Genomic DNA, 23,643 nt, shown 5'->3' with positions numbered 1-23,643 from the left:
CCATGTAGTGTGGGGACATCCCCCTTGGCTACAGAGATTATTATATCTTTGAAGATTTATTGTCTAATGGTGAAAGACATAACCTTGGAAAAGTGTTTTGTTTTGTTTGGAAAATAATGGTTCTAAACACAGACCCTTCCTTTTTAAATCCTTTATGGCTAAATACCTATCAACTATATGATGTTGGGTATGTAGTGGCTCTCCATTTCGGTGTTAAAATGTATAATCTACAGCATATATGTCTACATTATCAGCTCCATTATGTTTTTTGTCTCAGAGAAGCTTCATTGCATTTCTAAGTTGCAGGTAATTGGTAGATATATAAATTCTATTTTATAAAGCAGTTATTTTAATTAAATTTCCTCTTGGGCAGCAAAATGAATTTTGCTTCCATTTGCAATAATTATGTAAGGTAATTTGAATGAGAACTATCCCTCATAGGCTCAGGTGTCAGAACACGTGGTGGCCAGCTGGTGTGCTGGGTGGGTATGTTATGCAACCTCAGGGCTATGTCCTTGCTTGAGGAAGCACATCACTGGGCTCGGCTTTGAGAGTTTATAGCCTCACCTGCCTCCAATTGTCTCTCTGCTCTGTGTTTGTGCTTGAGGATGTTGTATCTCAGCTTCCTGCAAGCTGCCTGCTGCCACACCTCCCCTGCCGTTATGCATGCTCCTTCCATAATCATAAACTAAACTAAAATAATCCTTCTTTAAGTCACCTTTGGCCATGATGTTTTACCACAGCAGCAGACATGTAGCTAATATAATAACAACACATGTAGGTACAGGAAAAGCACCCTATGGCTTCTGGGCTCAGCATTTTCTACCTACACAGGGTATCTTTCTTTAAACCCTCTCTCTCTTCATATATCTATATCTATATATCTATATGTGTGTGTGTGTGTGTGTGTGTGTGTGTGTATTTTTTTTTTTAATTTTTTTTGAGACAAGGTTTCTCTGTGTAACAGTCCTAACTGTCCTAGATCTCACTTTGTAGACCAGGCTGGCCTCGAATTCACAGAGATCCACCAGCCTCTGCCTCTCAAGTGCTGGGATTAAAGGCATGCGCTACTACCACCTGGTGAATTATATTTTAAATTAGTTTTAAAATTAAGTTTCCATATGTTTTCTTCATATATTCTTATTTTAGTTTATCCTCCTTTCCTACCCCATTTCTGTTTAAACCTTGCCCCTCCAGCATTCTCTCCCTCTACTTTTGTATTATTGATCTTTCTGTTACTGTGATAAAATATCATGACCCAAAGCAACTTAGGGAAGAAAGGGTTCGTGATGGCATTCTGTTCCTGAAGAATCGATGCCATCATAGAGGTGAAAGCATGACATGGTGGCAGGAGCTGGAAGCTGGTGGATCACGTTTTCATCCACACACAGGAAGCAGAAAGTGAGAACAGGAAGCGGGGTGGGGCTATAAACACTTAACGCCTTCCCCTAGTGATGCATTTCCTCCAGCAAGGTGCTACCTCCTAAAGGCCTGGTAACTTTCCCAAACAGTACCAACAACTGGGTACACGGGGTGGGGGGGGGGGCGACGGACGGACGGACATTTCTCAGCCAAACCACAGCTCTCATATCACATGTGTTCTGCTATCCCCACTCCTCTTTAGGCCTCCTCCTGCCTCTGCCCCACAATCTCTTCCTAGCTTCCAGATCTCTACAGACATTTAAAGTTAAATACACAAATTCAAAAATTTGAAGCTATCATCTACATATGGGGCAACTGACTTTTTGAAGTATAGCCTTTTAAACCTGTGGTTTGCAAACCCATATGGGGTCATGTAACTGAATGTGGGGCTGGAAAAAATTGGCAACTGTAGAACGTTTCTGAATGTGCAAAACCCAAAAATTAATTCAAAACCAAATGCTTAGTGAACATGAGGTGTTTCTGGCAGAATCTAATGACTTTAGTGCAGTCTTGATTCTGAACACACAATATACTTTGCACTGAGCTTGCTCTCATGCCAACAATAACAACACATTTTCCCGCAACAACTCTCCTCAGATTCCAGACTATGTTGCATTATAAACAATAGTGTATAGTGCTTTTACTGTCCACACAGGTTTCTGCTCTCACAGAAGCATAGTGGTTCAATTATAGACATCATTCCAATCATATAGCTATCAGATTAATACATCTTTGGGTCATATTGTATTAGAATATTTGATTTTTAAAATTACTGTTTGAATTGATGACTTAAGTTTCATTAAAAATAAAATGCCCCCCCAGTGACTTTGGCTTGAGATTGTGAGTAAAAAAAATTAAGTTCTGCTGTAAAGGACCTCAGAAATGGCCCTTTCCAATGGACATTCACACATTTGCTCTTGAGACACTCTGTCTAGGCTCTGGACAGATACATGAGCTGCCTTTGTGAAACTGTGGGGTACAATGGTCAGGATTGACACTGGCCAGGTTCCCAGCTCTGTCTGTACCAACCTTTGGCATGAGGAGCCTATAACAAGTGTCTCTCAGAACCAAGTCCCAGTTCCTTAGGTGCAGGAAGATCTTTGTGTGAAAGGAATGGAGCTTTGCCAAGTATGATACCTATGAATTTGGTGGCTGAGAAGTGGCTCAGTCAACTTGGTGATTGTGAAGTCCAAAACATCTCCAGCTCCCTGAATGTGTAGTCAGCTCCACACTTATGAAGCCTTCTCTTGTTCTCTCTTCTTCTTCTTACCCAGGCCAAGTGAATTCCAAACAAAAATAATAAATAAGCAAACACTAGAAGGGGCAGACTGGAAGTTTATCTTTTTTCCTCAATCCCAGAATTCCACAGCAAAGATGAAAACTAAGAGATAATATAATATAAACTCAATCAGCAGCAGAAGAATAGACTCAACAGAAGACTTGTGTGCGGGGAAGACTGAGCTTCGGTGTTTTCCCAGAGTGATGGAAAATAAGAGAGCAGATAAAAGTCATCATGGGGGGATCTGAAGTTTTCACAATGTTGTTCTGGGTTATCCAGAGATTTAGAAAAGCTATGGATTGGGATTAAAACAAAATCAAATCTCAGAGTAAAGAAATGAGTCTTTAGTTCAGGAAGCCTTCCTAAGGAGGGCCCCTGAGTGCCAAACAGAACTAATGAAAAACAAACAAACAAGCAAATACTCCTCAGTGTAGCTTCCTGAGAAGTCTGGACTGCAAGAAAAAAGTGAAAGTTCATAAGCTTTAGTCGGGAAAGAAATGAACAGATTATCTTTATTGAATCAGAACTGCCAGCAATGGATTGTCAGAGAAACTGAAGCATCCAAATATCAATCAAGAGGAGAAAAAAAGATAATTGCAGACATGCAAGGACTTAGAAAGCTTACCTCTACTGACCAGCACTGGGATTTGAACCCAGAGCCTTGGGCATGCCAGGCCAGCATTGTACCAACTAAACTATATCCCCAGCACTGACTTATATAAAGGATTACTTAAGGTTGCCATTGCCATAGCAAAAAATAAATGGAAGGGCGCTTGAGTCAAGAGCTAAGAAACTATTACGAAGAAAATGAAGACTATGTTGAAAATCATGCCACAACAAACCACAGCTATGTTGTTCAGTAGAATCACAAGGCAAACTGGCAAATGATGTCTATGAGCCACACATGAGTGTAAATGTATAAGTTGTAATAATAAATGTGTGATTCAAAATTTTTCTGGTAGATACATTTAAAAGGCCAAAAGAAACAGGTAAAATTAATTTTAATAACATACTATATTTAATCCATTATATTCAGAATATTATCATTTTTAAAACACAACCAGGGTTGGGGATTTAGCTCAGTGGTAGAGCGCTTGCCTAGCAAGTGCAAGGCCCTGGGTTCAGTCCTCAGCTCTGGAAAAAAAAAAAAAACACAAACAATGCAATAATTATAAGCCATTGATTTAATTTTTTTTCACACTAAGCCTCTGAAATCCCCTGTGTTTTTAAGGCCTAAAAAAGCATATCTCATAGCAGACCAGCCAGCCGGGCGGTGGTGGTGCACCCCTTTAATCCCAGCACTCGGGAGGCAGAGGCAGGTGGAACTCTGTGAATTCAAGGCCAGCCTGGTCTACAGAGCAAGTTTCAGGACAGTTAGGGCAGTTACACGGAGAAACCCTGTCTTGAAAAACAAACAACAACCAAAGAAAACAAAAGCAGACCAGCCAAATCTTCCATGATCCAAAGCCACATATGCCTGTTTTGGACCCATCTCTCAGGCTGGGAGTTCAGATGTCTTGAGAACATGAAGATGTAGGCAGGGAAGAAAGCATATTACCTCGTCTCATTCTCTGGGTGAGTCGGCAGCAAGATAAAAGTCCTGACAAAACGTCAAACATCATTGTAAAACACTAGAGAAAAGTGCACACCCATCAGATAAAATGCAAAACATGAGGATGAAATAAATGAGAAACCACGACGGATAAGAAAAGGTATATGTGCTAGAATTCCCGAGGATAAAATAAATGAGAAACCATGACTGGCAAGAAAAGGTATATGTGCTAGAATTCCCGAGCCAAGAAGAGTAAGGTAGGTGACAGCAGCAGTCTGCGTCTGCGCCTCATACCAGATGGCCCTTGCTCACTGGCATTTACGACCTTGTGCAACCATTTCTTCTTGAGGATGGGCTGAACCTACTACTGCCTCTCCTGTGGTGAACCAAACACGGGAGCAGAAGGCTACCACTTCCAAGATCAAGTTACAGAAAGGTTTTTTCGATTCCTACTTGGGGAATGCTCTCTCCTACCCATCTCCCCCACCCTCACCCTCTCCCTCTGCGCCCCCCCCCCCCAAATTCCCTTGAGGGAAGCTAATTGCTATGCCCTGATCAACACTGTGGTGGGGGTCAAAGGGGTCAATGGACGTGGGACCAAGGACTAAGGCACCTAACGTCCACATGAGGGCATTAGGAAAAGAACTCAGCCTCAGCTGGTAGCTCAGCTGCCTCCTATGAAACCTGGACCCAGAGTCATCCAGGAAGTGGCATCTGAAAGCCATTCACAGAAACTAAGAAGTAGTAAATGCTACTTAAACCACTAAGTTTGGGGCAATTTTTTAGAAATTGTGGTGATTTAAATGAGAATGCTTCCATTTTGAATATGTTTGGATGCTTGCTTCTCAGTTAGTAGGACTGTTTGGGAAGGATTACAAGGTGTATATGTTCTTATTGGAGGAGGTGTTATAGAGAGTGGGCTTTGAGGTTTCAAAAGCCCATGCTAGGCCCAATCTCTCTCTCTCTCTCTCTCTCTCTCTCTCTCTCTCTCTCTGCCAGCTGCCTGCAGATCAGGATGTAAAGCTCTCAACTACTGCTTCAGCACCATGCCTGTCTGCTTCCCATTGTGATGATCATGGACTAACCCTCTAAAACTGTATGCAAGCTCCCAAATAAATTCTTCCTCTTACAAAAGTTGCCTGGTCATGGTGTCTCTTTGCAGCAATAGAGCTGTAACCAAGGCAGAAATAGGTAACTACTACAGGGGCTGGAGGGATAGCTCAGCTCAGCTGGCCAAATGCCTGAGTTCAGATTCCCTACCCCCATATCAAAAGAGCTAAACAGTATGTGCACCTGCAGTACCAGCAGTGGGCAGAAGGAGCCAGGAGGATCACTGGGGCTTGCTGGCAACCAGTCTAGCTCAAATGGAAAGTTGTGGGTCCATGAGAGACTTTGCCTCAAGAATAAGGCTGAGAGCAATCAAGGGAGACACCCAATGTTGCTATGTATGCATACATACAGGTGTCTGCACCCCTCCCACAGAAACACACACACACACACACACACACACACACACACACACACACACACACCCCTACAAAATAAAAACATGCTAGGCAGATAGAGATTTATTGATGCATCACTCTCTGCATTTCCCTGCTTTCCCCTTTTCCCTCTGACACACTAAGGTGAGCCTTTGCCTCCCCTCACCCTCTCTTAACTGCTGAATCAGGAAAATATACATGAGCCAAGTTCCTAAAGGCACAGCAAAGGCATAGACCTGGGCTTGAGGAACAGGTTTGTGACTTCTCATATGGAAAGGTCAAAACAGCTCAAGAATCATTACAAATGGTGAGTAGTCACCTTTAAGGAGGGGGTACAAGAATCAGAATGCCTTTGAATGAAAGTTTTGTGGATAGATTATATTTCTTTGAATTCAACTTTATACAGAGACTGCTCTATATGGGAAACTGAGTTTCCTGGAGATCTATCTATCTATCTATCTATCTATCTATCTATCTATCTATCTCACCAATACATGCAATGTAAATATATGCAAATATTTAAGTAAATTATAAAGCCTTGCAAAGACGCAGTGAAGGGCTTTCCATTCTGTGTTCCCCTGGATTGGAAGTCTCACCAGCAAGCCTGGAACGATGATACAATACTGAAGGCACTCTTTCAGTAAAGGCCCTTTGAGATGGTGACCGTGCATGGCAGCTGGAAACAGGGCATAATTCACACTGGCAGCTATGAGAAAGACAGGTGGCCCCAGTGGTGTGATGTGAGACAGAGCAAAAGAGAAGAAAATGGCAGCTCTCCTGGATGACTGAGCGGCCTTTCTGTCCATGCATGTAAGGCCCCTGGAGTCACCCTGAAAACTCACTGGCATATGGGAAAGTGGAGAGAAATCACATTGTGGCCACAGAACTGTGAAGGCTGAGAGATGAGGATGCCACTTTTCTAAGGTGACTTTGGCCCCACCCTTCCTTCAGGGTGCTCCGAAGACTATCTGCAACAGGTCAATTCTAGAAATCGGGAAACAGGAGCTCTTGGATACTCTCCAAGAGTATAAATGGGCAAAAACAAGACAACTTTGCAGAGAGGGATTTGGGTTTTTCAGTCTCTGAGGAAGAGCAATTCTTTATCCAACCACTCCACATTCCCTGGACATCTCTCACCCCTTTCCCATGAAAACTGTGCAAAGCTGCAGGGGAGTTTAGTTTTCTCTGAAGTAACTACTGCCCAAGTGCCTCTCTGGTGCCAGAGCTGTGCTAGAAGCCATGGGATTTGAACACCCCACAGTGTATGTTCTTCTGGTCTGGCCAAGAAGAGATATGTCTGGTGAGTAGTCTGTGACAATGTTGGCTCAGAGCTTTTTTAAACTTTTTAAAGCTGACTATCTAAAATTAAAGCTGAGGATTTTTTTTTTTTTAAAGATCTTCCTGTGTTGCCCAGGCCGTCCTCTAACTCACATTGCTGCTGGCTAGCCCAGGCCTGGCAAGCATGCTCCGGCAGGTCTTGTCCTTCTGTGCGATTCCCTCCGCCTTGCTAAGAACTGTTAGGTCACATTCCTAAAGCTAGCCACCGAGGTCTAGCCCCTTATTGACCACTCCCTCCTCCCGAGGCTGACTACCAAAGGCCAGCTGCTGAAGTAGTGAAGTCCAGCAATCAAAAGCCCCCTTTGGCTCTCCTAATTAACATGCCCAATTAAAATTCAACACCTCATCCTACCAGGGGTTTCCCATTTTGCTTTTATAAACCGCCATTTTCCTAGGGGCCACGCCTGTCTCCTCTCTATCCAGAGGCACTTTGTCCTCCAGGACACGTACCCCCGCCCTCTTTCCTTGGTTCCCTTCCCCTTCTCCCTCTTCCTTATCCCCGACTTTGTCTCCTATTCCTTACCTCTGTCCCTCTGGGGCAAACCAATCTCCTTTGTGCTGAGAACTTGGTCTGGGAACTTGGTCTTGGGGATCCTGAGCCCACACTTTTCCTTTCACTGAGCCCAGCTTACTCACCTGTTCTCTGAACAAAGTATCTCTGAGAACTTTGTGTATGTCAACCTCTGTCCTGGGTCCTGGATAGAAAATAAATTCAGCAAAAATCAATATTCAGTCTGGGGCAGTGAAGTGGGCCTGTAATTCCAGCCCTCAGGAGGCCAAGGCAAGAGGATCTCAGGTTTGTGCTGAGCCTAGGGCTACATGACAAGACCCTTATGAGACAGAAGGGTGGGGGGAGAGAGGGGTGGGGAGAGAGGGGTGGGGGGAGAGAGGGAGAGGGGAGAGAGGGAGAGGGGAGAGAGGGAGAGGGGAGAGAGGGAGGGGGGAGAGAGGGAGGGGGAGAGAGGAGTGGGGAGACAGAGGGGTGGGGGGAGAGAGGGGTGGGAGGAGAGAGGGGTGGGGGGACAGAGGTGGGGAGACAGAGGGGTGGGGGGAGAGAGGGGTGGGGGGAGAGAGGGGTGGGGAAAGAGGGGTGGGGGGAGAGGAGTGGGGAGACAGAGGGGTGGGGGGAGAGAGGGGTGGGAGGAGAGAGGGGTGGGGGGAGAGGGTGGGGAGACAGAGGGGTGGGGGGGGAGAGGGGTGGGGAGACACAGGGGTGGAGGGAGAGAGGGGTGGGGGGAGAGAGGGGTGGGGAGAGGGAGGGGTGGGGGGGAAGAGGGGTGAGAGAGAGTGGGAAGGAGGGAAGGAAGAAGAGAGAGAAATCCATTACTCAAATATAGAGGAGGTAGATACATAATCATCCAAATAAGCATCATTCTGGCAATGGAGAACAACTTAGTGCCCGAGGCTATGTGAGCTGATCAGACATGAGATTCTGGCTAATTACATCCCATAGTCTCTGCTCCTCTACTTGAGTACTCTTTGTCTCCTGCAAAACCCTCAAAAATCACAAAATCACAGACAACATCCTTAGTCTGCTAAATTGCCCCTTTCCTTGCAGTGCTGGGGGACCCGCATCAGGTCGGGCTTCAGATCCCAAGAGCTGCAGTTTCAAATCTGCACTGTCCCTTTCTAATCTCGGTGGCACTCTGACCTCTCTGGACTCACTTTCTCAACTGTAAAATGGGAATAAGGTACCCAGCCAACATACCTAAGCAATAAATGCCTGCCATTTTTAGTTACAACTCAGACTTACTGTCTGTAAATAATATGGAACTCTGAACTCAGGAAAATGGAGTGGTTTGTCTGGCATTTAGATCCACATTTGATTGGGTTTTTTTTTTTTTACATTATAGTTATGAAAATTTTCTTGATATAAGAAAAAAAAGCAAAGAAAATATGTTTATAAAAGAAAAAGACAGGACCTTTGGCGCATGTGTAGAAGGAGCATTTGATGAAGGAGTTTCCAGCACATTAGCTGTATGCTTTGGCAACAGTCAAGGGAGTGGGGGCTTTTAAGTATCCTGTGTTTCTGGAAAGCCAGAGTCAGGCTTTCTGTTCCAGGAAGAGTGACGTTAGATGGTTCATTACATCCAGTAAGGCTATTATCCTCCTTGTCAGAGCTCTCTGGAGATGCTGGGCCACCAGTGCCATCATATTCTTGGCTCCCAGCTAGCTGTCAATGACACCTCAGTTTAACTCGGAAAGCAAACTGTGGCCAATAAATCTGCTTTGATGAGTTCTTGGGAAGGGGTCTGGATGTGTGTCCAAGTGACCCATCCAACTGAATGGTCTAGGGAGGCCAACATCCTCAAGCTGGAGGCTCAGAGGCACATATGGAGCAGTGTTTGCATATCCTAACCCTGCAGGAAGGCGCCCTCCAGCTTTGCAGCAAGCTCTGAGGGGCAGCTTGTTTGTGTTGTTTCCCGAGTGGGACACTTAAGTGTCATATGCATCACTACTGCAGCAAGGCATTCTTTTCCCTGTTTTTTTTATCACATTTATTTACTCGTGTGTGTGTGTGTGTGTGTGTGTGTGTGTGTGTGTGTGTGTGTGTGTCCTCGCACCACTGCATGCTTGTGGAGGTTAGAGACAACTGGTGGTAGCGGTTCTCTCTTTTGACCCTGGTGGTTGCAGGGCTTGGATTCACTTCAACAAACTTAGTGGCAAGTGCCTTTCCCCTTACCAGCTGTGCCATCTTATGGGGTTTCTCCCCGTCTTCATGTGAGAGGATGGAATGAGAGGCCAAGTTCAAGGCCAGTCAGTACAGATATGATATTTTCTTACATTTACCATTTTAACCTGTGTGTCTGTCTGTCTGTAGGTGCACACATGAGGTCAGGGGTGAAAGGATGATGAACTGTGCTGGTGGTGGCACACAGCGCTGGTTACCGCATGGAAAGGTCACGGTCACGGCAGAACCCAGTGTTAGTGTTCAGAGCTTTATTAGGAGGGGAAGGGGGGAGGGGAAAGAGAGAGTTGAGCCAGGCCCGGAGAGAGAGAGAAAGATGGTGGGGTGGGGGAGAGGGGAGCAGAGCAGAGCAGGAAGCAGAGAGCAGAGAGAGAGGGTGGGGTCGGCATCCGGCTTTTAAGGCACAGATTGTGTGACCATGCCAGGAGCACGTAGTAGTTGTCAGCGCCCCTGGTGACATAAGACGCAAGACCCCAAGCTACACATGTGCAGGAGTGAGGGCAGCATCCTAACAAGGGGGACACTTAAGGAAGTTGGTTCTCTCCTCCCACTATGTGGGTTCCAGGGTTGAAACTCAGGCCATCTCTCTGAACCATCTCTCTGGCCCATGGCCAGTATGTGACCAGTATTTAAAATAACATTTCTCAACTTTGGCATCATTGGCAGTTTAGGCCAGTGACTGTGGTGGGAGAGCATGGTAGGATGTTAAGCAACATCTACCTACATACTCTCCCACACCCCATTTTTGTAACCCCAAATGCCTCCTGTGGGGGACAAGAATGATCTTAGGTAGAGAAGTACTCTCTAAAGCTAGCCTTTCTGGTTCCAAAGCCCTTGACAATCTGCAGTTGTGTGGCTGTTCATATATACCACATGGTTCCTTTATTTTAAACAGAAATGCAGAGGTGTGGTGGGCAGGGCCAGGGGCAGCGGGTGAAGCTCAGTACAGAGTGTGTGGTCAGCACCCATCCCACACAGATTAACACAAAAAAGAAATGCAAGCAAGCTTTCTCTTTTAGAAAACTAAGTGGTATAGTATTGTTGGAAATTGGCCCAAGCCAACTATGAAGCCTGCCCGTTTTGTCTGTTACTATCTTGTCCACCCTCTTTTGAATTTTTTTATCTTTTAGGGTCTCTACGTGGCCATTGACCCCCACTCCTAATGCCCAGTTTCCTGGTCTCTCTACATTTTGCCATAATCCCTTCCCAAACTAAGGACTGTGTCTCCTGGGCTGACAAGGCCAAGGTCCCTGAGATGCCACAGTGTGTGCATCTCTGCATGTTTGCTGACAATACAGACTCTCTGATTTTCCAATATGGACTCTGATTACAGATGCAGTATTTCTCCTGGATGCAAGACAACAGTAGACTTATTTTCTTGCTTATTATTAATATATGAGTAAGTACTTTAAAATATATAACTACTTCAATTTCCATCCACCAGGGAAAGAGTTCTGACAAGACATGACAAAGGAACAAATACCACTGAAAAGTCAGGCTGCTCTGAAAAAAATCAGAATAAATGCTCTGCATTGACTCACATGATAGCAAATATCCAGCACTTGGGATATCACTGGTCTCAACAGAGGGGCCCGGGAGTAAAATACACACTGGGTTCCAATCTCACCATTTCTTATTAATCAATATGTTTAATTAGTTACATGCTAAAATGATACTTGGGGTGTATTTTATTATGTAAAATATGTCATTAAATATTTATGTTAGTTTATTTATTTGTTTATTTTGGTACAGGGTCTCACTGTATAGCCTTGGCTGGCCTGGAACTAGCTATGTAAATGTGGCTGGCCTTGAACTCGTAAAGATCTGCCCACCTCTGCTTCCTGAATGTTGGGATTAAAGGCGTGCGCCTCCATGACTAGCACGTTATTAAAATTTTAAACAGGGCCAGTGAGAGAGTTCAGCAGATAAAGAGGCTTGCAACCAAGGCTGCTATGCTAAACTTGGTCTCTACATGGTAGAAGGAGAAGCTAGACTAGCCTGTGGTAGTTCCGCACATTCCTTCCTTGACCCACACACGTCCCCCCACCACAAATTAAACACATTAATTTTAGAATTGGAAACAAAAGCATAGTAAATACATGGATTATTTTTTTATTTGACTAGTATTTCATTGACTAACTGTACTGTCCCTTACTATGACAAGAGGTTTGAGACTGAGTCGTAGAGACCAGAGGTTCATTAGCTCACAATCCCAGGCTTCACTGACTCCTGGCAGGTGGCATCTTAGTGGGAGCGTAAGTGATCAGGTGGCAATACAGGGGGCTAGAAAGAGAGCCTGGGGGTTGACTAGGGTCCACAAGCACTTATCTATCTCTTCAGTGTCCCCAATGATGTAAGGACCTGCCCCGGGCATCCCTTCTTAAATCTCCACCCCTTTTAACATTGGCTCACTGGAGACCAAGCTTTCAACACATGCATCTTTGGGGGGGGTCACACACATCCAAAACATCACACATGTCTTTCGGCCTCTATACCAGCTCCCTTAGTTACACATTTCCAAACAAGACATCGCTTCATTTCCCCGGAAGAATCCCTGAGAATCCTGCCTTGAACACGTACCCCAGACCTTAAGGACCTTGAAAACGCACCTGCTCAGCCTGTTCTTGAGAAGACAGGAACACACTTTACAATTAAAGAGGCTTTGTGTGTAGATGAGCTGCACATCAAGTGCTAGAGACAATGAGCAGAGAGGAGTGGGTGGCCTTATGAAGGTCCACTTCCACAGCTGGTGTCTGCCAGCATCTGCAAAGCCAGAGGCAGGGAGGCTTTCCTCCAGTTCCTAAGTGCTGAGAGAACAGCCTTGACAGCTTCTGTAGATGATGTGCTTCATGCTGAACATCTGCCTCCTTTCTGCATTTACTATGTGAATACCAGGCTTTTTGTTTGTTTGCTGTTTGTCTTTCAAATCCAAACCCTAACATCTGCCATAGAAATTCTGTCTTGGTTCCTAACTGCTTTCAGTATGCAGGGGCATGTGCCCCAATCATGATCAATGAAACATGATAACTTGATTCGGAGCTTCAGAACAAGTCTTTGGCTGGTAGGATGTGATTCAAAGAAGGCTGTTTTGTTTTTGTTTTATTTTTATTTATTTATTATTATTAAATATATTTATTTATTAAAATATTTTTCATTTTACATATCAACCCCAGTTCCCCCTCCCTCCCTTTCTCCTGCCTCCTCACCTCCCTCCCACTCTGCCCCATCCACTCCTCAGAGTGGGTAAGGCCTCCCATGGTAGTGAACAAAGTCTGGCATACCAAGTTAAGGAGAGCCTAGCCCCTCCCCATTGTATCAAGGCTGAGCAAGATATCCCACCACAGGGAATGGGCTCCAAAAAGTCAGGTCATGTATCTGGGATAAGTCCTGGTCCTGCTGCCAGGGACCCCACAAACAGATCGAGTCACATAGCTGTCACCCACATTCAGCGGGCCTAGTTCGGTCCCATGCAGGTTCCCGGGCTGTCAGTCCAGAGTCAGTAAGCTCCAACTAGTACTGGTCAGCTGTCTCTGTGGGTTTCCCCATCATGATCTTGACCCCCTCTTCTTCTTCTTTTTTTTTTTTTTGAATGTCGAATGCCATTTATTGAAGGAGGGAGGTCTTAAATACAGACTTACAGCACAATGGGGGAACCCCGGATAGCAGAAGTTTGCTTCTGATGTTTTAAAATCTTGCATCTAAGCAGTTAATGCCCAATATGCTGGATACACAGACAAGGCGCTTCCCTTAAGCATTCAGGAGGGTGCAATCTTCCAGGGGATTAGTATAGGGAGGATATCAAGGTCAAGGTCAGCAAGCAAAGCAACAGTTACCCAAAACAGGGGCCAGGGACCTACAGGTCCTCCCCCCTTTTACTAAAAAATGAGCTTCTGACTTAGGTTGCATGGGACGTCAGCAGGTCACCTTACCCGTCATGGAGACACCTGTCCAGACCACAGAGGCGCTCTGTCTTAGGTTGGTGAGTGCCCCCCCAGGCATTACCCATCTCTGAATACTCATTATCATACAGGCTCAATTGTGTGAGAGCTGCAGAGTTAACTGTTGCCAAAGATCTCTAAGTGGCGCTGGGCTTGCAATCTGTGTGTTTGACACAGAAAAGACCAACAGAAGTCTTAACCCACCCATAGCCAGTAGGTTAAAGGCAACTGAGCCTATTTTTCTGGATATTACTGTGGTAACTGTCATATCTGCCCTACATCCAGACTGAGGAGGAAATCCCCTGTGTGAAGTGGGCAGAGCAAGAAGACACACGTGAGTTTTTGATGACATATTTGAGCTCTGATGTAAAACAGCACTAATACAATATTTCACACTTCATGTGTGTGTGTGTGTGTGTGTGTGTGTGTGTGTGTGTGTGTGTGTTAGTTTGAATGTAACTGGCCCCCATAATCTCAGGGAGTGGCACTATTAGGAGGTGTGGCTTTGTTGGAGTGGGTATGGCCTTGTTGGAGGAAGTGTGTCTCTTTGGGGGCGGGCTTTGAGGTTTCCTATGCTCAGGATACTGCCCAGTGTCTCAGTCAACTTCTTGCTTCCTTCTGGTCAAGATACAGCCAGCACCACACCTGCATGCATGCCACCATCATAATGATAATGGACTGAACGTCAGGAACTGTAAGCGAGCCACCCCAATTAAATGATTTCTTTATAAGAGTTTCTGTGGTCATGGTGTCTCTTCACAGCAGTAGAAACCCTGACTAGGACTGTGTGCTAATTTCACCTATCGTTTAAGTGCTTTTGAATCAAATTTCTCTCATTACAGACCAACAATCCTTGCAGACAACGGGAAAATAATTATACTACTTGCCAAGTAAATTTGGTTAATAGTTTTGAGGAAAATGTATTTATTCATTCTTCAGTAAATCATTTGTGGAGTGTATTTCATAGAAAAGAAGTATATTCAAACAGTTTGTAATTCCAAAGGAAATATAAAATAGATACCTAAGTAAATATTACATGAAGCATGACAAGTCACTTGAGAAGCTACACCATAGTGCTGGGATTAGAAGAGTTGTTTTATACAAATGCCTTCCTGAGCTCATGTTATTGGGGATACAAGTTATTTCAAAGTCCCAGCAGAGTCACATCCCACTGTCCAGAATTGGAGCATACACTCACTCAAGCTTAGAGCAGTCACCACCAAAGAAAAACACCCACCATGACACAGTGAGGCTCTAGGTACAACCAGAATGTGGTTTTAAAGGTCTAGGTCTTTTGGAGAGGCCCTAATCTCAGGCTCATTAAAGTAGTGGCTGCTTATGATTTGGGAGTGCTGTGGTTGAAAGTATTGGACACAGTTGGGCAGTCCAAAGAAGCACATTCAGCCTTCTTGACCTTGAGCAGAGTTCTTATGACTGCCCTTCACTCTTAGCTGGGAGATGTGTATGCTACCTCCTCATTAAAGAAGCAGATCTGCTATGGGGTAAACAAGCAGGTTTTCTGACATCCATTAGCTCACTGTATAATTAGATACTTTGCTGTGTGGTGTGGGAGAGGATGGGATAGGCCACAGGCTGCCACACTGCCACATCACACCAACAGAGCCAGGCTCCCGGAAAGCAATTTTTGCTCTGTAGACACATTCTGTCTTTTAAATCCATAACTTCATTCTTGGAATTTCTCTAAAAGGTATGAGTGGGAAGATCATTAAAATAGAGATCCATTAAATCTCCGTAGGACCTACCTTAGCTGATGGTGTTGCTACTTTCAGTCCCATTAATAACTATGAGTTAACTACTGTGAACTTCATTTTAAAATGAAGAACTAGGGGTTGGGGGGATAGTTCAGCATTCAAGAGCACGGACTGCTCTTCCAGAGGACCCAGGTTTGATTCCCAGCACCCACGTGGCTGCTCACAACCCTCTGTGACTCCAGTTCCAGAGAATCCAATGCCCTCTTCTGACCTCTGCAGGCACCAGGCATGTAAGTGGTATCCAGATATGCATTCAGGCATGCAGACAAAACACTCATGCAAATAAAATAAAATAAAATAAAATAAAATAATAAAATAAAATAAAATAATAAAATAAAATAAAATAACCTTTTTAATGAAGAAGCAAAAAATTAAAAGGCGAAGCTATTTGCTGTTCCAACCTCTTTCCTTGTATTGAAAGTTCAGTTATTTCTAGGGCAGCAAAAGTTTATTAAGATCATGCTCATTTTCATACTTTTCATAGTTTTCACAATGATCACCTTGGCAAATTCATGATTTTACATTAATAATCATGGAACAGCAACTAGGAAAACATACATAATATAAAATTAAATAGAACTTATTTATATGTATTTATCCTAAAATTACAGCTACATGAAAAAATACTAGACGGAAACAATGAATAATGGAACATATTTTTAGAAGGTAACATTTTATAGGCAATTTTATTCTATTTAACTCGGACTATGTATTGGTATTATTGTTGTTTTGCTGTACAGTTTTTCCAGCAGAAAATTACACATGTAGTGGTGCTAGGAATTGAACTAGGGTCCTGTGCATGGCAGGCAAGTATCTTTTCATTCATCATTATTCCCAGGCCCTTTTCACTTTTGCTTGGGGTGGCGTCTTTGTAAATTGCCCAGGTTGGCCTCGAACTTTTGTCTTTCTGGCCTTAGCCTCCCAAGTATCTGAGATTCCAAAGAGCCTGACACTCCCATAGGTGAGGTGCACACCAGTCCCTGTGTGTGGGCACTGACTGATGTGCACGCAATCTCAGCGAAACGTACAATGGTTGCATTGTTTTAAGCATCTACAAGAGCAAGAGCATCACAGTTTCTTTCTCTGAAGAGCTGATTTCCTCTGAACATGGCACCTGGTTGCTGGGGGTCAGCAGGGGATTGGGACCAAAGCACTTTCTTTCAATGGAACCCTGTGGTCCATGTCTCAAGAATACTGGGGAGAGGTGAAGAGACTTTTTACTTCAAGGAAAGGCAAACACACCCTTCTGTAGGTTTCTAGTTTTCATTCCTGTAAATAGAGAAAGGTCAAGGTACCTGGGCCCTAGCAGGGTGGGCAAAGACAAAGGAGGCTGCTTCTTCAGTCTCCTCTTATATCCTGGGGGAGCTGATGAGACTCTAAGGAACTGAGACATATATTAAAGGGAAAAAAAGGATAAAATAAAAGTCACATAATTTGTGACCTTGGCAACTTGGTAGTTTTAAAGGAGACAGCATCTTTCTACTGTCAGGTGGCTGTGCGAGTCTTTCTAGAACTGGGCCCTGGGCAGTCATGTCTGCTAGCCCTGACGTGGGCAGCCAATGTTAATGCTCACTCTCTGCGGTTCCTTTTATGCAAGGAACTGCATAACAAGTATTTGAAGGCCAACTTGCCGCTGGCTGCTGAGGCAGGCACAGGAAGATGAACTCATGAAGACTCTTCTCACTGTGGTATGTTTGATCAGAAAACAGTGAATATAATCTCAACCGTGGCCAGTGCTATCAAAATAAACGAATGGACCCCAAACCAAACAAACCTCCCAGAGCCATGACACTCTGTGTGTGTGTGTGTGTGGACTTCCCTGAAGAAGAGATGACTGACTGAGGCCTGGGATGAGTCACCCCTAACTAAGGGAAGGGAAGGAACAGTCCATGCAGCAGGAAGGAACAGATGCTGAGGCGGGCTGGTATGGAGAACCGAAGAGGAGGAGGGGCAGGTGGCACAGATGTGGTCAGAGGGTGCCTGGCCATGTGGAGTCCTGAGACCCACTCACAGAGGCTGTGTCTTCACCCTGAGAGCAATAGGAAACTGTGGCAGAGTTCTATGACCAGAGGTTTGGTAGGTGCCTTTTTTTTTTTTTTTTTTTTTTGAGTTGAGGATCGAACCCAGGGCCTTGTGCTTGCTAGGCAAGCGCTCTACCACTGAGCTAAATCCCCAACCTGCTTTTTATTTTATTTTTTATCATTTGCTTTAGAGAATGGCTTATTGGAGTGTCCGATACTTTTCTATTGCTGTGATAAGACACCATGACGAAGGCAACATAGAGGAAAGTTTATTTGGGGCTTACAGTTTTAGAGGAGGAGTCCATGACCACCATGGTGAGGAGTATGGCTGCTGGCAGATAGGCATGGCACTGGAATAGCAGCAGAGAGCACACATCTTGATCCACAAGTAGAGAGAGAGAGAGAGAGACTGGGGATGGTGCAGGCTTTAGAAACCTCAAAGCCTCAAGGCTCACCCCCAGTGATATGCCTACTCTAACAAGGCCACACCTCCTAATCCTTCCCAAACGGTCTGCCAACTGGGGACCACGTGTCGGAATATGTGAGCCTACATGGGCCATTCTCATGCACACCACCACAAGAAGAACAAAGGTAACCCCTGATCTGTTACAGCTTTCCAGGAAGTAAATGGTGGATATGGAAATGAGAATTTAGGAGACTCATGAAGTGCTATGGATTCACGTTAGGTTACTTAGTGTAGATTGAAACTCATTGAAGAGGATGTATCACATAAAACCCCTTTTCTGCTAATACATTTGCTATGGACCTTGAAGAAAGGAAGGAAGGAAGGAAGGAATGAAGGAGGAAGGGAAGGATGGAGGGAGGGAGGAAGCTGGGCCTGGGAATTAGCTCAGGGGATAAAAGTGCTTGCTGCTCAAACCTGAGTTCCAGCCCATGCGCTGTCCCATATTAATAATCCCAACACTCCTATAACAAGACAGGAGACAGAGACAGGGTGGTAACCCAGAAGCTCAAGAACTAGCCAGCCTGGAGTACACAGCACAAAGGCATGCCCTGCCTAAACAAGGTGGAAGGTGAGAATCAACTCTTCAAAGTTGTCTTCTAACCTCCACATACAGGCCATCAATCACAGACAAAGCTCTATATTTCTCTCTTTCTTTCTCCTCACTCTCTCTCATATACATACACACACACACATATATATATATAAAAGATACTATGGCTTAGTTCATTCAACTTGCAGAACTGAGATTGAACCTAGAACCATGCTAGGCAAGTGCTTTTCCAACAGTTATATCCCTAGCTAACTCACTCAGTTTCTGATCCAGCTTCCCTCTCATGTGCCTTTCAATAGCACAGAGACCAGAAAGAACAGAGTTGCATTCTTTTCTAGGCCTCTCTTGCAGCTAGATTTGCAGATGTGATTTGGAATGTAGATGTCGGTGCATTCCCGCAGAGCTGGGCCTTAGAAACGATATACTAAGGAGAACAGCAGAATCTGAAGCACACATTCTGCTGGTGTGGCTTGTAACAGAAGGAGTGTCCTGGCATTTCTGCCAAATCTTTCTGATTTGACAGGCAGACTCCTGATGGTGGCAGGGGCAGCAGCAGTCTTGGCAGCTCAGGTTGGCAGAGCCTGGCAAATAATGCTTTCTATCATTCACGTGGGCTGTTCTTAGTATTTACAGTAGATAACTGAGATGTGTGTGTTCTCAAGTTGCTACTTAGAGATCACTCAGTGCCCCTGGGGTAGTTCAGTCCTGAAGGAAATTCTGTCCCTTTCTGTCCCTCTGATGTTCATTTTTATGTGTGTTCCCACAGTATAACAAGCTTAAGAGACTGGTTCTGCCAAGTGCTTGGGAGAAAGTTCTGCTGTCATAGCTAAAGGTGAGCAAGCTAGAACATTCCAGAAATGCTAAACATCTGATTTAACAAATGACTCATTTAGAATTCGAATGAACCTTGACCTTAAGTTGCACAGATAGTATCTAAATACACTAAGCAGGAATTGTAGCTAAACCAGGAACTCTAACAACATAGCAACTTCCTTTACAAGGATAGCTTTACTGTAATAAGCCCAAATTTTAAATCAAAAGTTAAAAGTGTCAACAAAGCCACGCCGGAAGAAGTACCTCTCCGTTTTCTAATTCTCAAAAAAATTCATCTTTTTTTTTCCTGAACATATTTTTGGTGCCTCTCTCAGGACAGTTTCCAGTTTGCAGCTTGTATTGTAGTTATTTTTATACATGTTTGATCTGCCCAATGGAGGTAACTGTAAGAAGCAATAAAGGCAGGAACACCCTCTGATCCATCTTTGTATGACACAAAGTGTCTGCTAAGAATGGTCTCTTACACAAGGGTGGTACATGATCTATATTTAATCAAGGAATAGATGAGTTCTTGGACATTGTGTGTGTGTGTGTGTGTGTGTGTGTGTGTGTGTGTGTGTGTGTGATGAGCTTACTAACACTTTTGAAAGAGAGCTTCCGATGTGATCCTATGCAACAAAAATTACTTTAATTCATTTTTTCACATAAAAATGAAGGAGGGTGATGAGTAGGAATAGGCTAGCGTCACTGCTTTGGACATGCTTCCTTCCTTCCTTCCTTCCTTTTTTGAGACAAATTCTCACTATGTAGCCATGGCTGACCTGGAACACACTCTTTAGACCAGACTGGCCTCAAACTCACAGAGATCCACCTGCCTCTGCCTCTGCCTCAGCGCTGGACCAAGAAAATGCTTTCAGCTTCCTCAGATGATGGGTATGGAAAAAAGAATTTAAGAGATCAGGAGATTGAGCCTCTGGGCTGTGTGATTATGATAAGGATGCTGAAACTCTGGTCTTGGGATCCTCCCCTTCTATAAAAGAGATGAGACTGACATCATCAATCAACTGTTGTTCCTTCCTACATGTGGTCACCACTGCAGGAGACTGGAGCTGTTAGGGATCTTTCAGCCCTGGGATAGGGATGTTCATGCCCTTTAGCCCTGGAATGATCCTTCAGCACCCCTTACAGACTCATGCATACTGTCAGTATAGCTTCCCAGAACACAGTGTTAAGAATTCTGAGTCCTATTTGAACTTGGTGATAAAGCCAGCTTTGACTTATTCCTGTTGTCTGCCATGAATCAGGGACAGAAGTAGCTACAAACAAAGCATACAGGCCAATGTCTGCTCTCCCAGGAAGACAGTGAACCTATACAGGCCAATGCCTGCTCCTCAGGAAGACAGTGAGGCCATGCAGGCCAATGCCTGCTCCTCAGGAAGACAGTGAGGCCATACAGGCCAATGTCTACTATAGTGATATTTTATTTGTACTGAAATGTGATTTTATTTGTATATTAATAAAGTTGTCCTTGGGGTCAGAGCAAGCCATAGCAGAAGCTGGGCGGTGGTGGTGCACGCCTTTAATCCCAGCACTTGGGAGGCAGAGCCAGGCGGATCTCTGTGAGTTCAAGGCCACATTGGAAACAGCTAGGCACAGTGACACACGAGAGCCTTTAATCCCAGGGAGTGGAGGCAGAAAGAGAAAGGTTCTATAAGGCGTGAAGACCAGAAAATAGAAGCATTTGGCTGGTTAAGCATTCAGGTTTTTGAGTAGCAGTTCAGCTGAGACCCATTCTGGATAAGGACTGAGAGGCTTCCAGTCTGAGGAAACAGGATCAGCTGAAGAACTGGCAAGGTGAGGAAGCTGTAGCTTATTCTGCTTCTCTGATCTTCCAACATTCACCCCAATACCTGGCTCAGGTTTGATTTTATTAATAAGACCTGTTAAGATTCCTGCTACAGTCTGCTCCTCAGGAAGACAGTGAGCCCATGCAGGCCAATGCCTGCTCCTCTGGAAGACAGTGAGCCCATGCAGGCCAATGTCTGCTCCTCAGGAAGACAGTGAGGCCATGCAGGCCAATGTCTGCTCCTCAGGAAGACAGTGAGGCCATGCAGGCAAATGTCTGCTCTTCTGGAAGACAGTGAGGCCATTCAGGCCAATGTCTGCTCCTCTGGAAGACAGTGAGGTCAGAAGCTTATTTTTGTGTGCACATATGCTGAATCACTGCACAAATGGCTCTTATACAATTATATTTAATCCTTAGACAGCCTCAAGATATGGTATTATTTCAATTCCCATTGTGCAGATGGAATTTAGGAAAGCAAAATTTACCCTAGGTTCATGGCCAGAATCCTATCCCAAAGCAGGTATTTCTGCCTCCCGATCGTCAGCATAGGTTATGTGCTAAGCAAGTAGTTTTCACCAGGACCAATTCTGCCCTCCAGGGGCCTTTTGACAATTTCTGGGGGATTTTTGGTTGCTACCTCTGGGTAGGACAGAATGTTCTTTGTGTCTGGTGGGCTGAGGGTAGAGATGCAGCTTATAGGTACTAGATATCCCTACCCACAAAGAACATTGTTGGACCCCAAATGTCAATCACACTGAGGCTGGGAACTCTGTTTTAGTCTACATGGCAATTATTTTCAGATTGCAAAACTCTTGAAGTAGCCCAATAAATACAATGAGTATTTCCACTTTACAAAGTAGGAAAGGTGATCACTTAACCAGGAGTCAACAATAAGACAAGAAGCTGAGGGTCTGATTCTAGAAGCCCATGTAGTTCTTGTCTACATTCCAGTAGGATCAGCCTCTTTTACTATGAAAACATGCACAACCAGGCAAGCACCTGCTCGCCTATGAGGAGTTTCAGAGGCTAAAAACATTCAGCCAGACCAGTAAGATGGCTCAGGGGGATAAAAGACACTTGGCACTGAGAGTGAGCTTGATCCCTAGGACCCACATGGTGGAAGGTGGGCACCAACTCCTGCAAGTTGCTCTCTGACCTCCACAATTATGCAGCGGCAAACATGTACACACACACACACACACACACACACACACACACACAAAATCGATAAATGTGAAAATAAGAAAAGCACTAAGCCAACTGCAGAAACCCCCCCCCCCCCCACGGTGGTGGAGCGTCTACAAGGATCAACAGTATTTGTTCGACGTTCAGAGAAAAGAGCTCTAGCAGCTCACTATGCAACCATTGATCTTTCTCTAGTACATTCAGATCATTGCGCTAAAATAAGACTGTGGAGAAAGCTAATTTTAGGACAGTAACGAGCTTTTGCAAGATAATTAACTCTGCGTGGGTTTCAACTTTAATCTTTCCCCTCTTGATTTGTAGGAGCCGGAGCGCCTGGAAGCTTATTTAGAAGAGGAAGTGGAAGCGAAGAGACTCACTCAGATTCCTCTTTCTCGGAGGCAAGGCAGTTTGAATATGAACAAATCTCTCATCCTGTCTCATTAACTGCCTCCAGGACCAACCGGAACACACAGGCAGCCTGGAAGAAACAGAAGAAAAAGCCAGGGACCGGATGCCAGTTTGAACAGCAGTAAAACTATAGATATCTGTCCAACTGTGGCTACCGGGCCATTTGGTACAGGCTACAACTTCATTGGACTCGGGGTAGCTATGAATCAGGCTCAACACAATGCAAGAGTGTATGTATCTAGTTATATATGATTGTACAATCTCGAGTGTGAACTTTGGAGATGATAACCACAGTTTGCCAAGTCCAAAGGTTGGATTCCCCTGCAGCGAAGACATTCCTTTGGGATAAAAGGCTTGTCTCTGATAGGAAAACAGATCCGGATACAACAAAGTGGTTTGGAAGTGGGGAGAGGAAAACAGAAAGAGAGAGGATGTCTTGGGGAAGATACTAGAAGTAAGAGAGTGGCTCGGGCACCTGAGCTGGGCATGGGCAAGTTTGCCTTGGGTTCCCAGTGGTCCCCGCGACTGTCAGGCCTGCTCCTCAGCTGGTACTCTGCCAGGCTTGGGGTAGTATAGGAAGACCCGCGTCATTCACACTGAAATCTCCAACCAAGTGCTAAGGCTCACAGCGTCTAGGGATTCTGAGGTCCTAAACAAGCACCTCCCGCCCTACCCCCACCCCCTCCACCTGCCAGAGCCAAAGCAGACTGCCCCAGAGAGTCTGCATCAGCAATTGTTCCAGAGAGCGAATATCCAAGCGCGGTGAATGAAACGTGGTTTATACAGTTGTGGAAAGCACCTCAGAAACCTTAATATGGGGTCAGAGTGACAATGTCTAGTGCCATCAGTGGCGGCTGGCGCGAGCGCTTGGCATTCTGGAGCGCCTAGAGTGTCAGCAGCTGAGCCAAAAGACCCAAAC

This window comes from Onychomys torridus, chromosome 3, assembly GCF_903995425.1.
Source record: "Onychomys torridus chromosome 3, mOncTor1.1, whole genome shotgun sequence".
NCBI lineage: Eukaryota > Metazoa > Chordata > Mammalia > Rodentia > Cricetidae > Onychomys > Onychomys torridus.
This window is presented reverse-complemented; position numbering follows the sequence as displayed.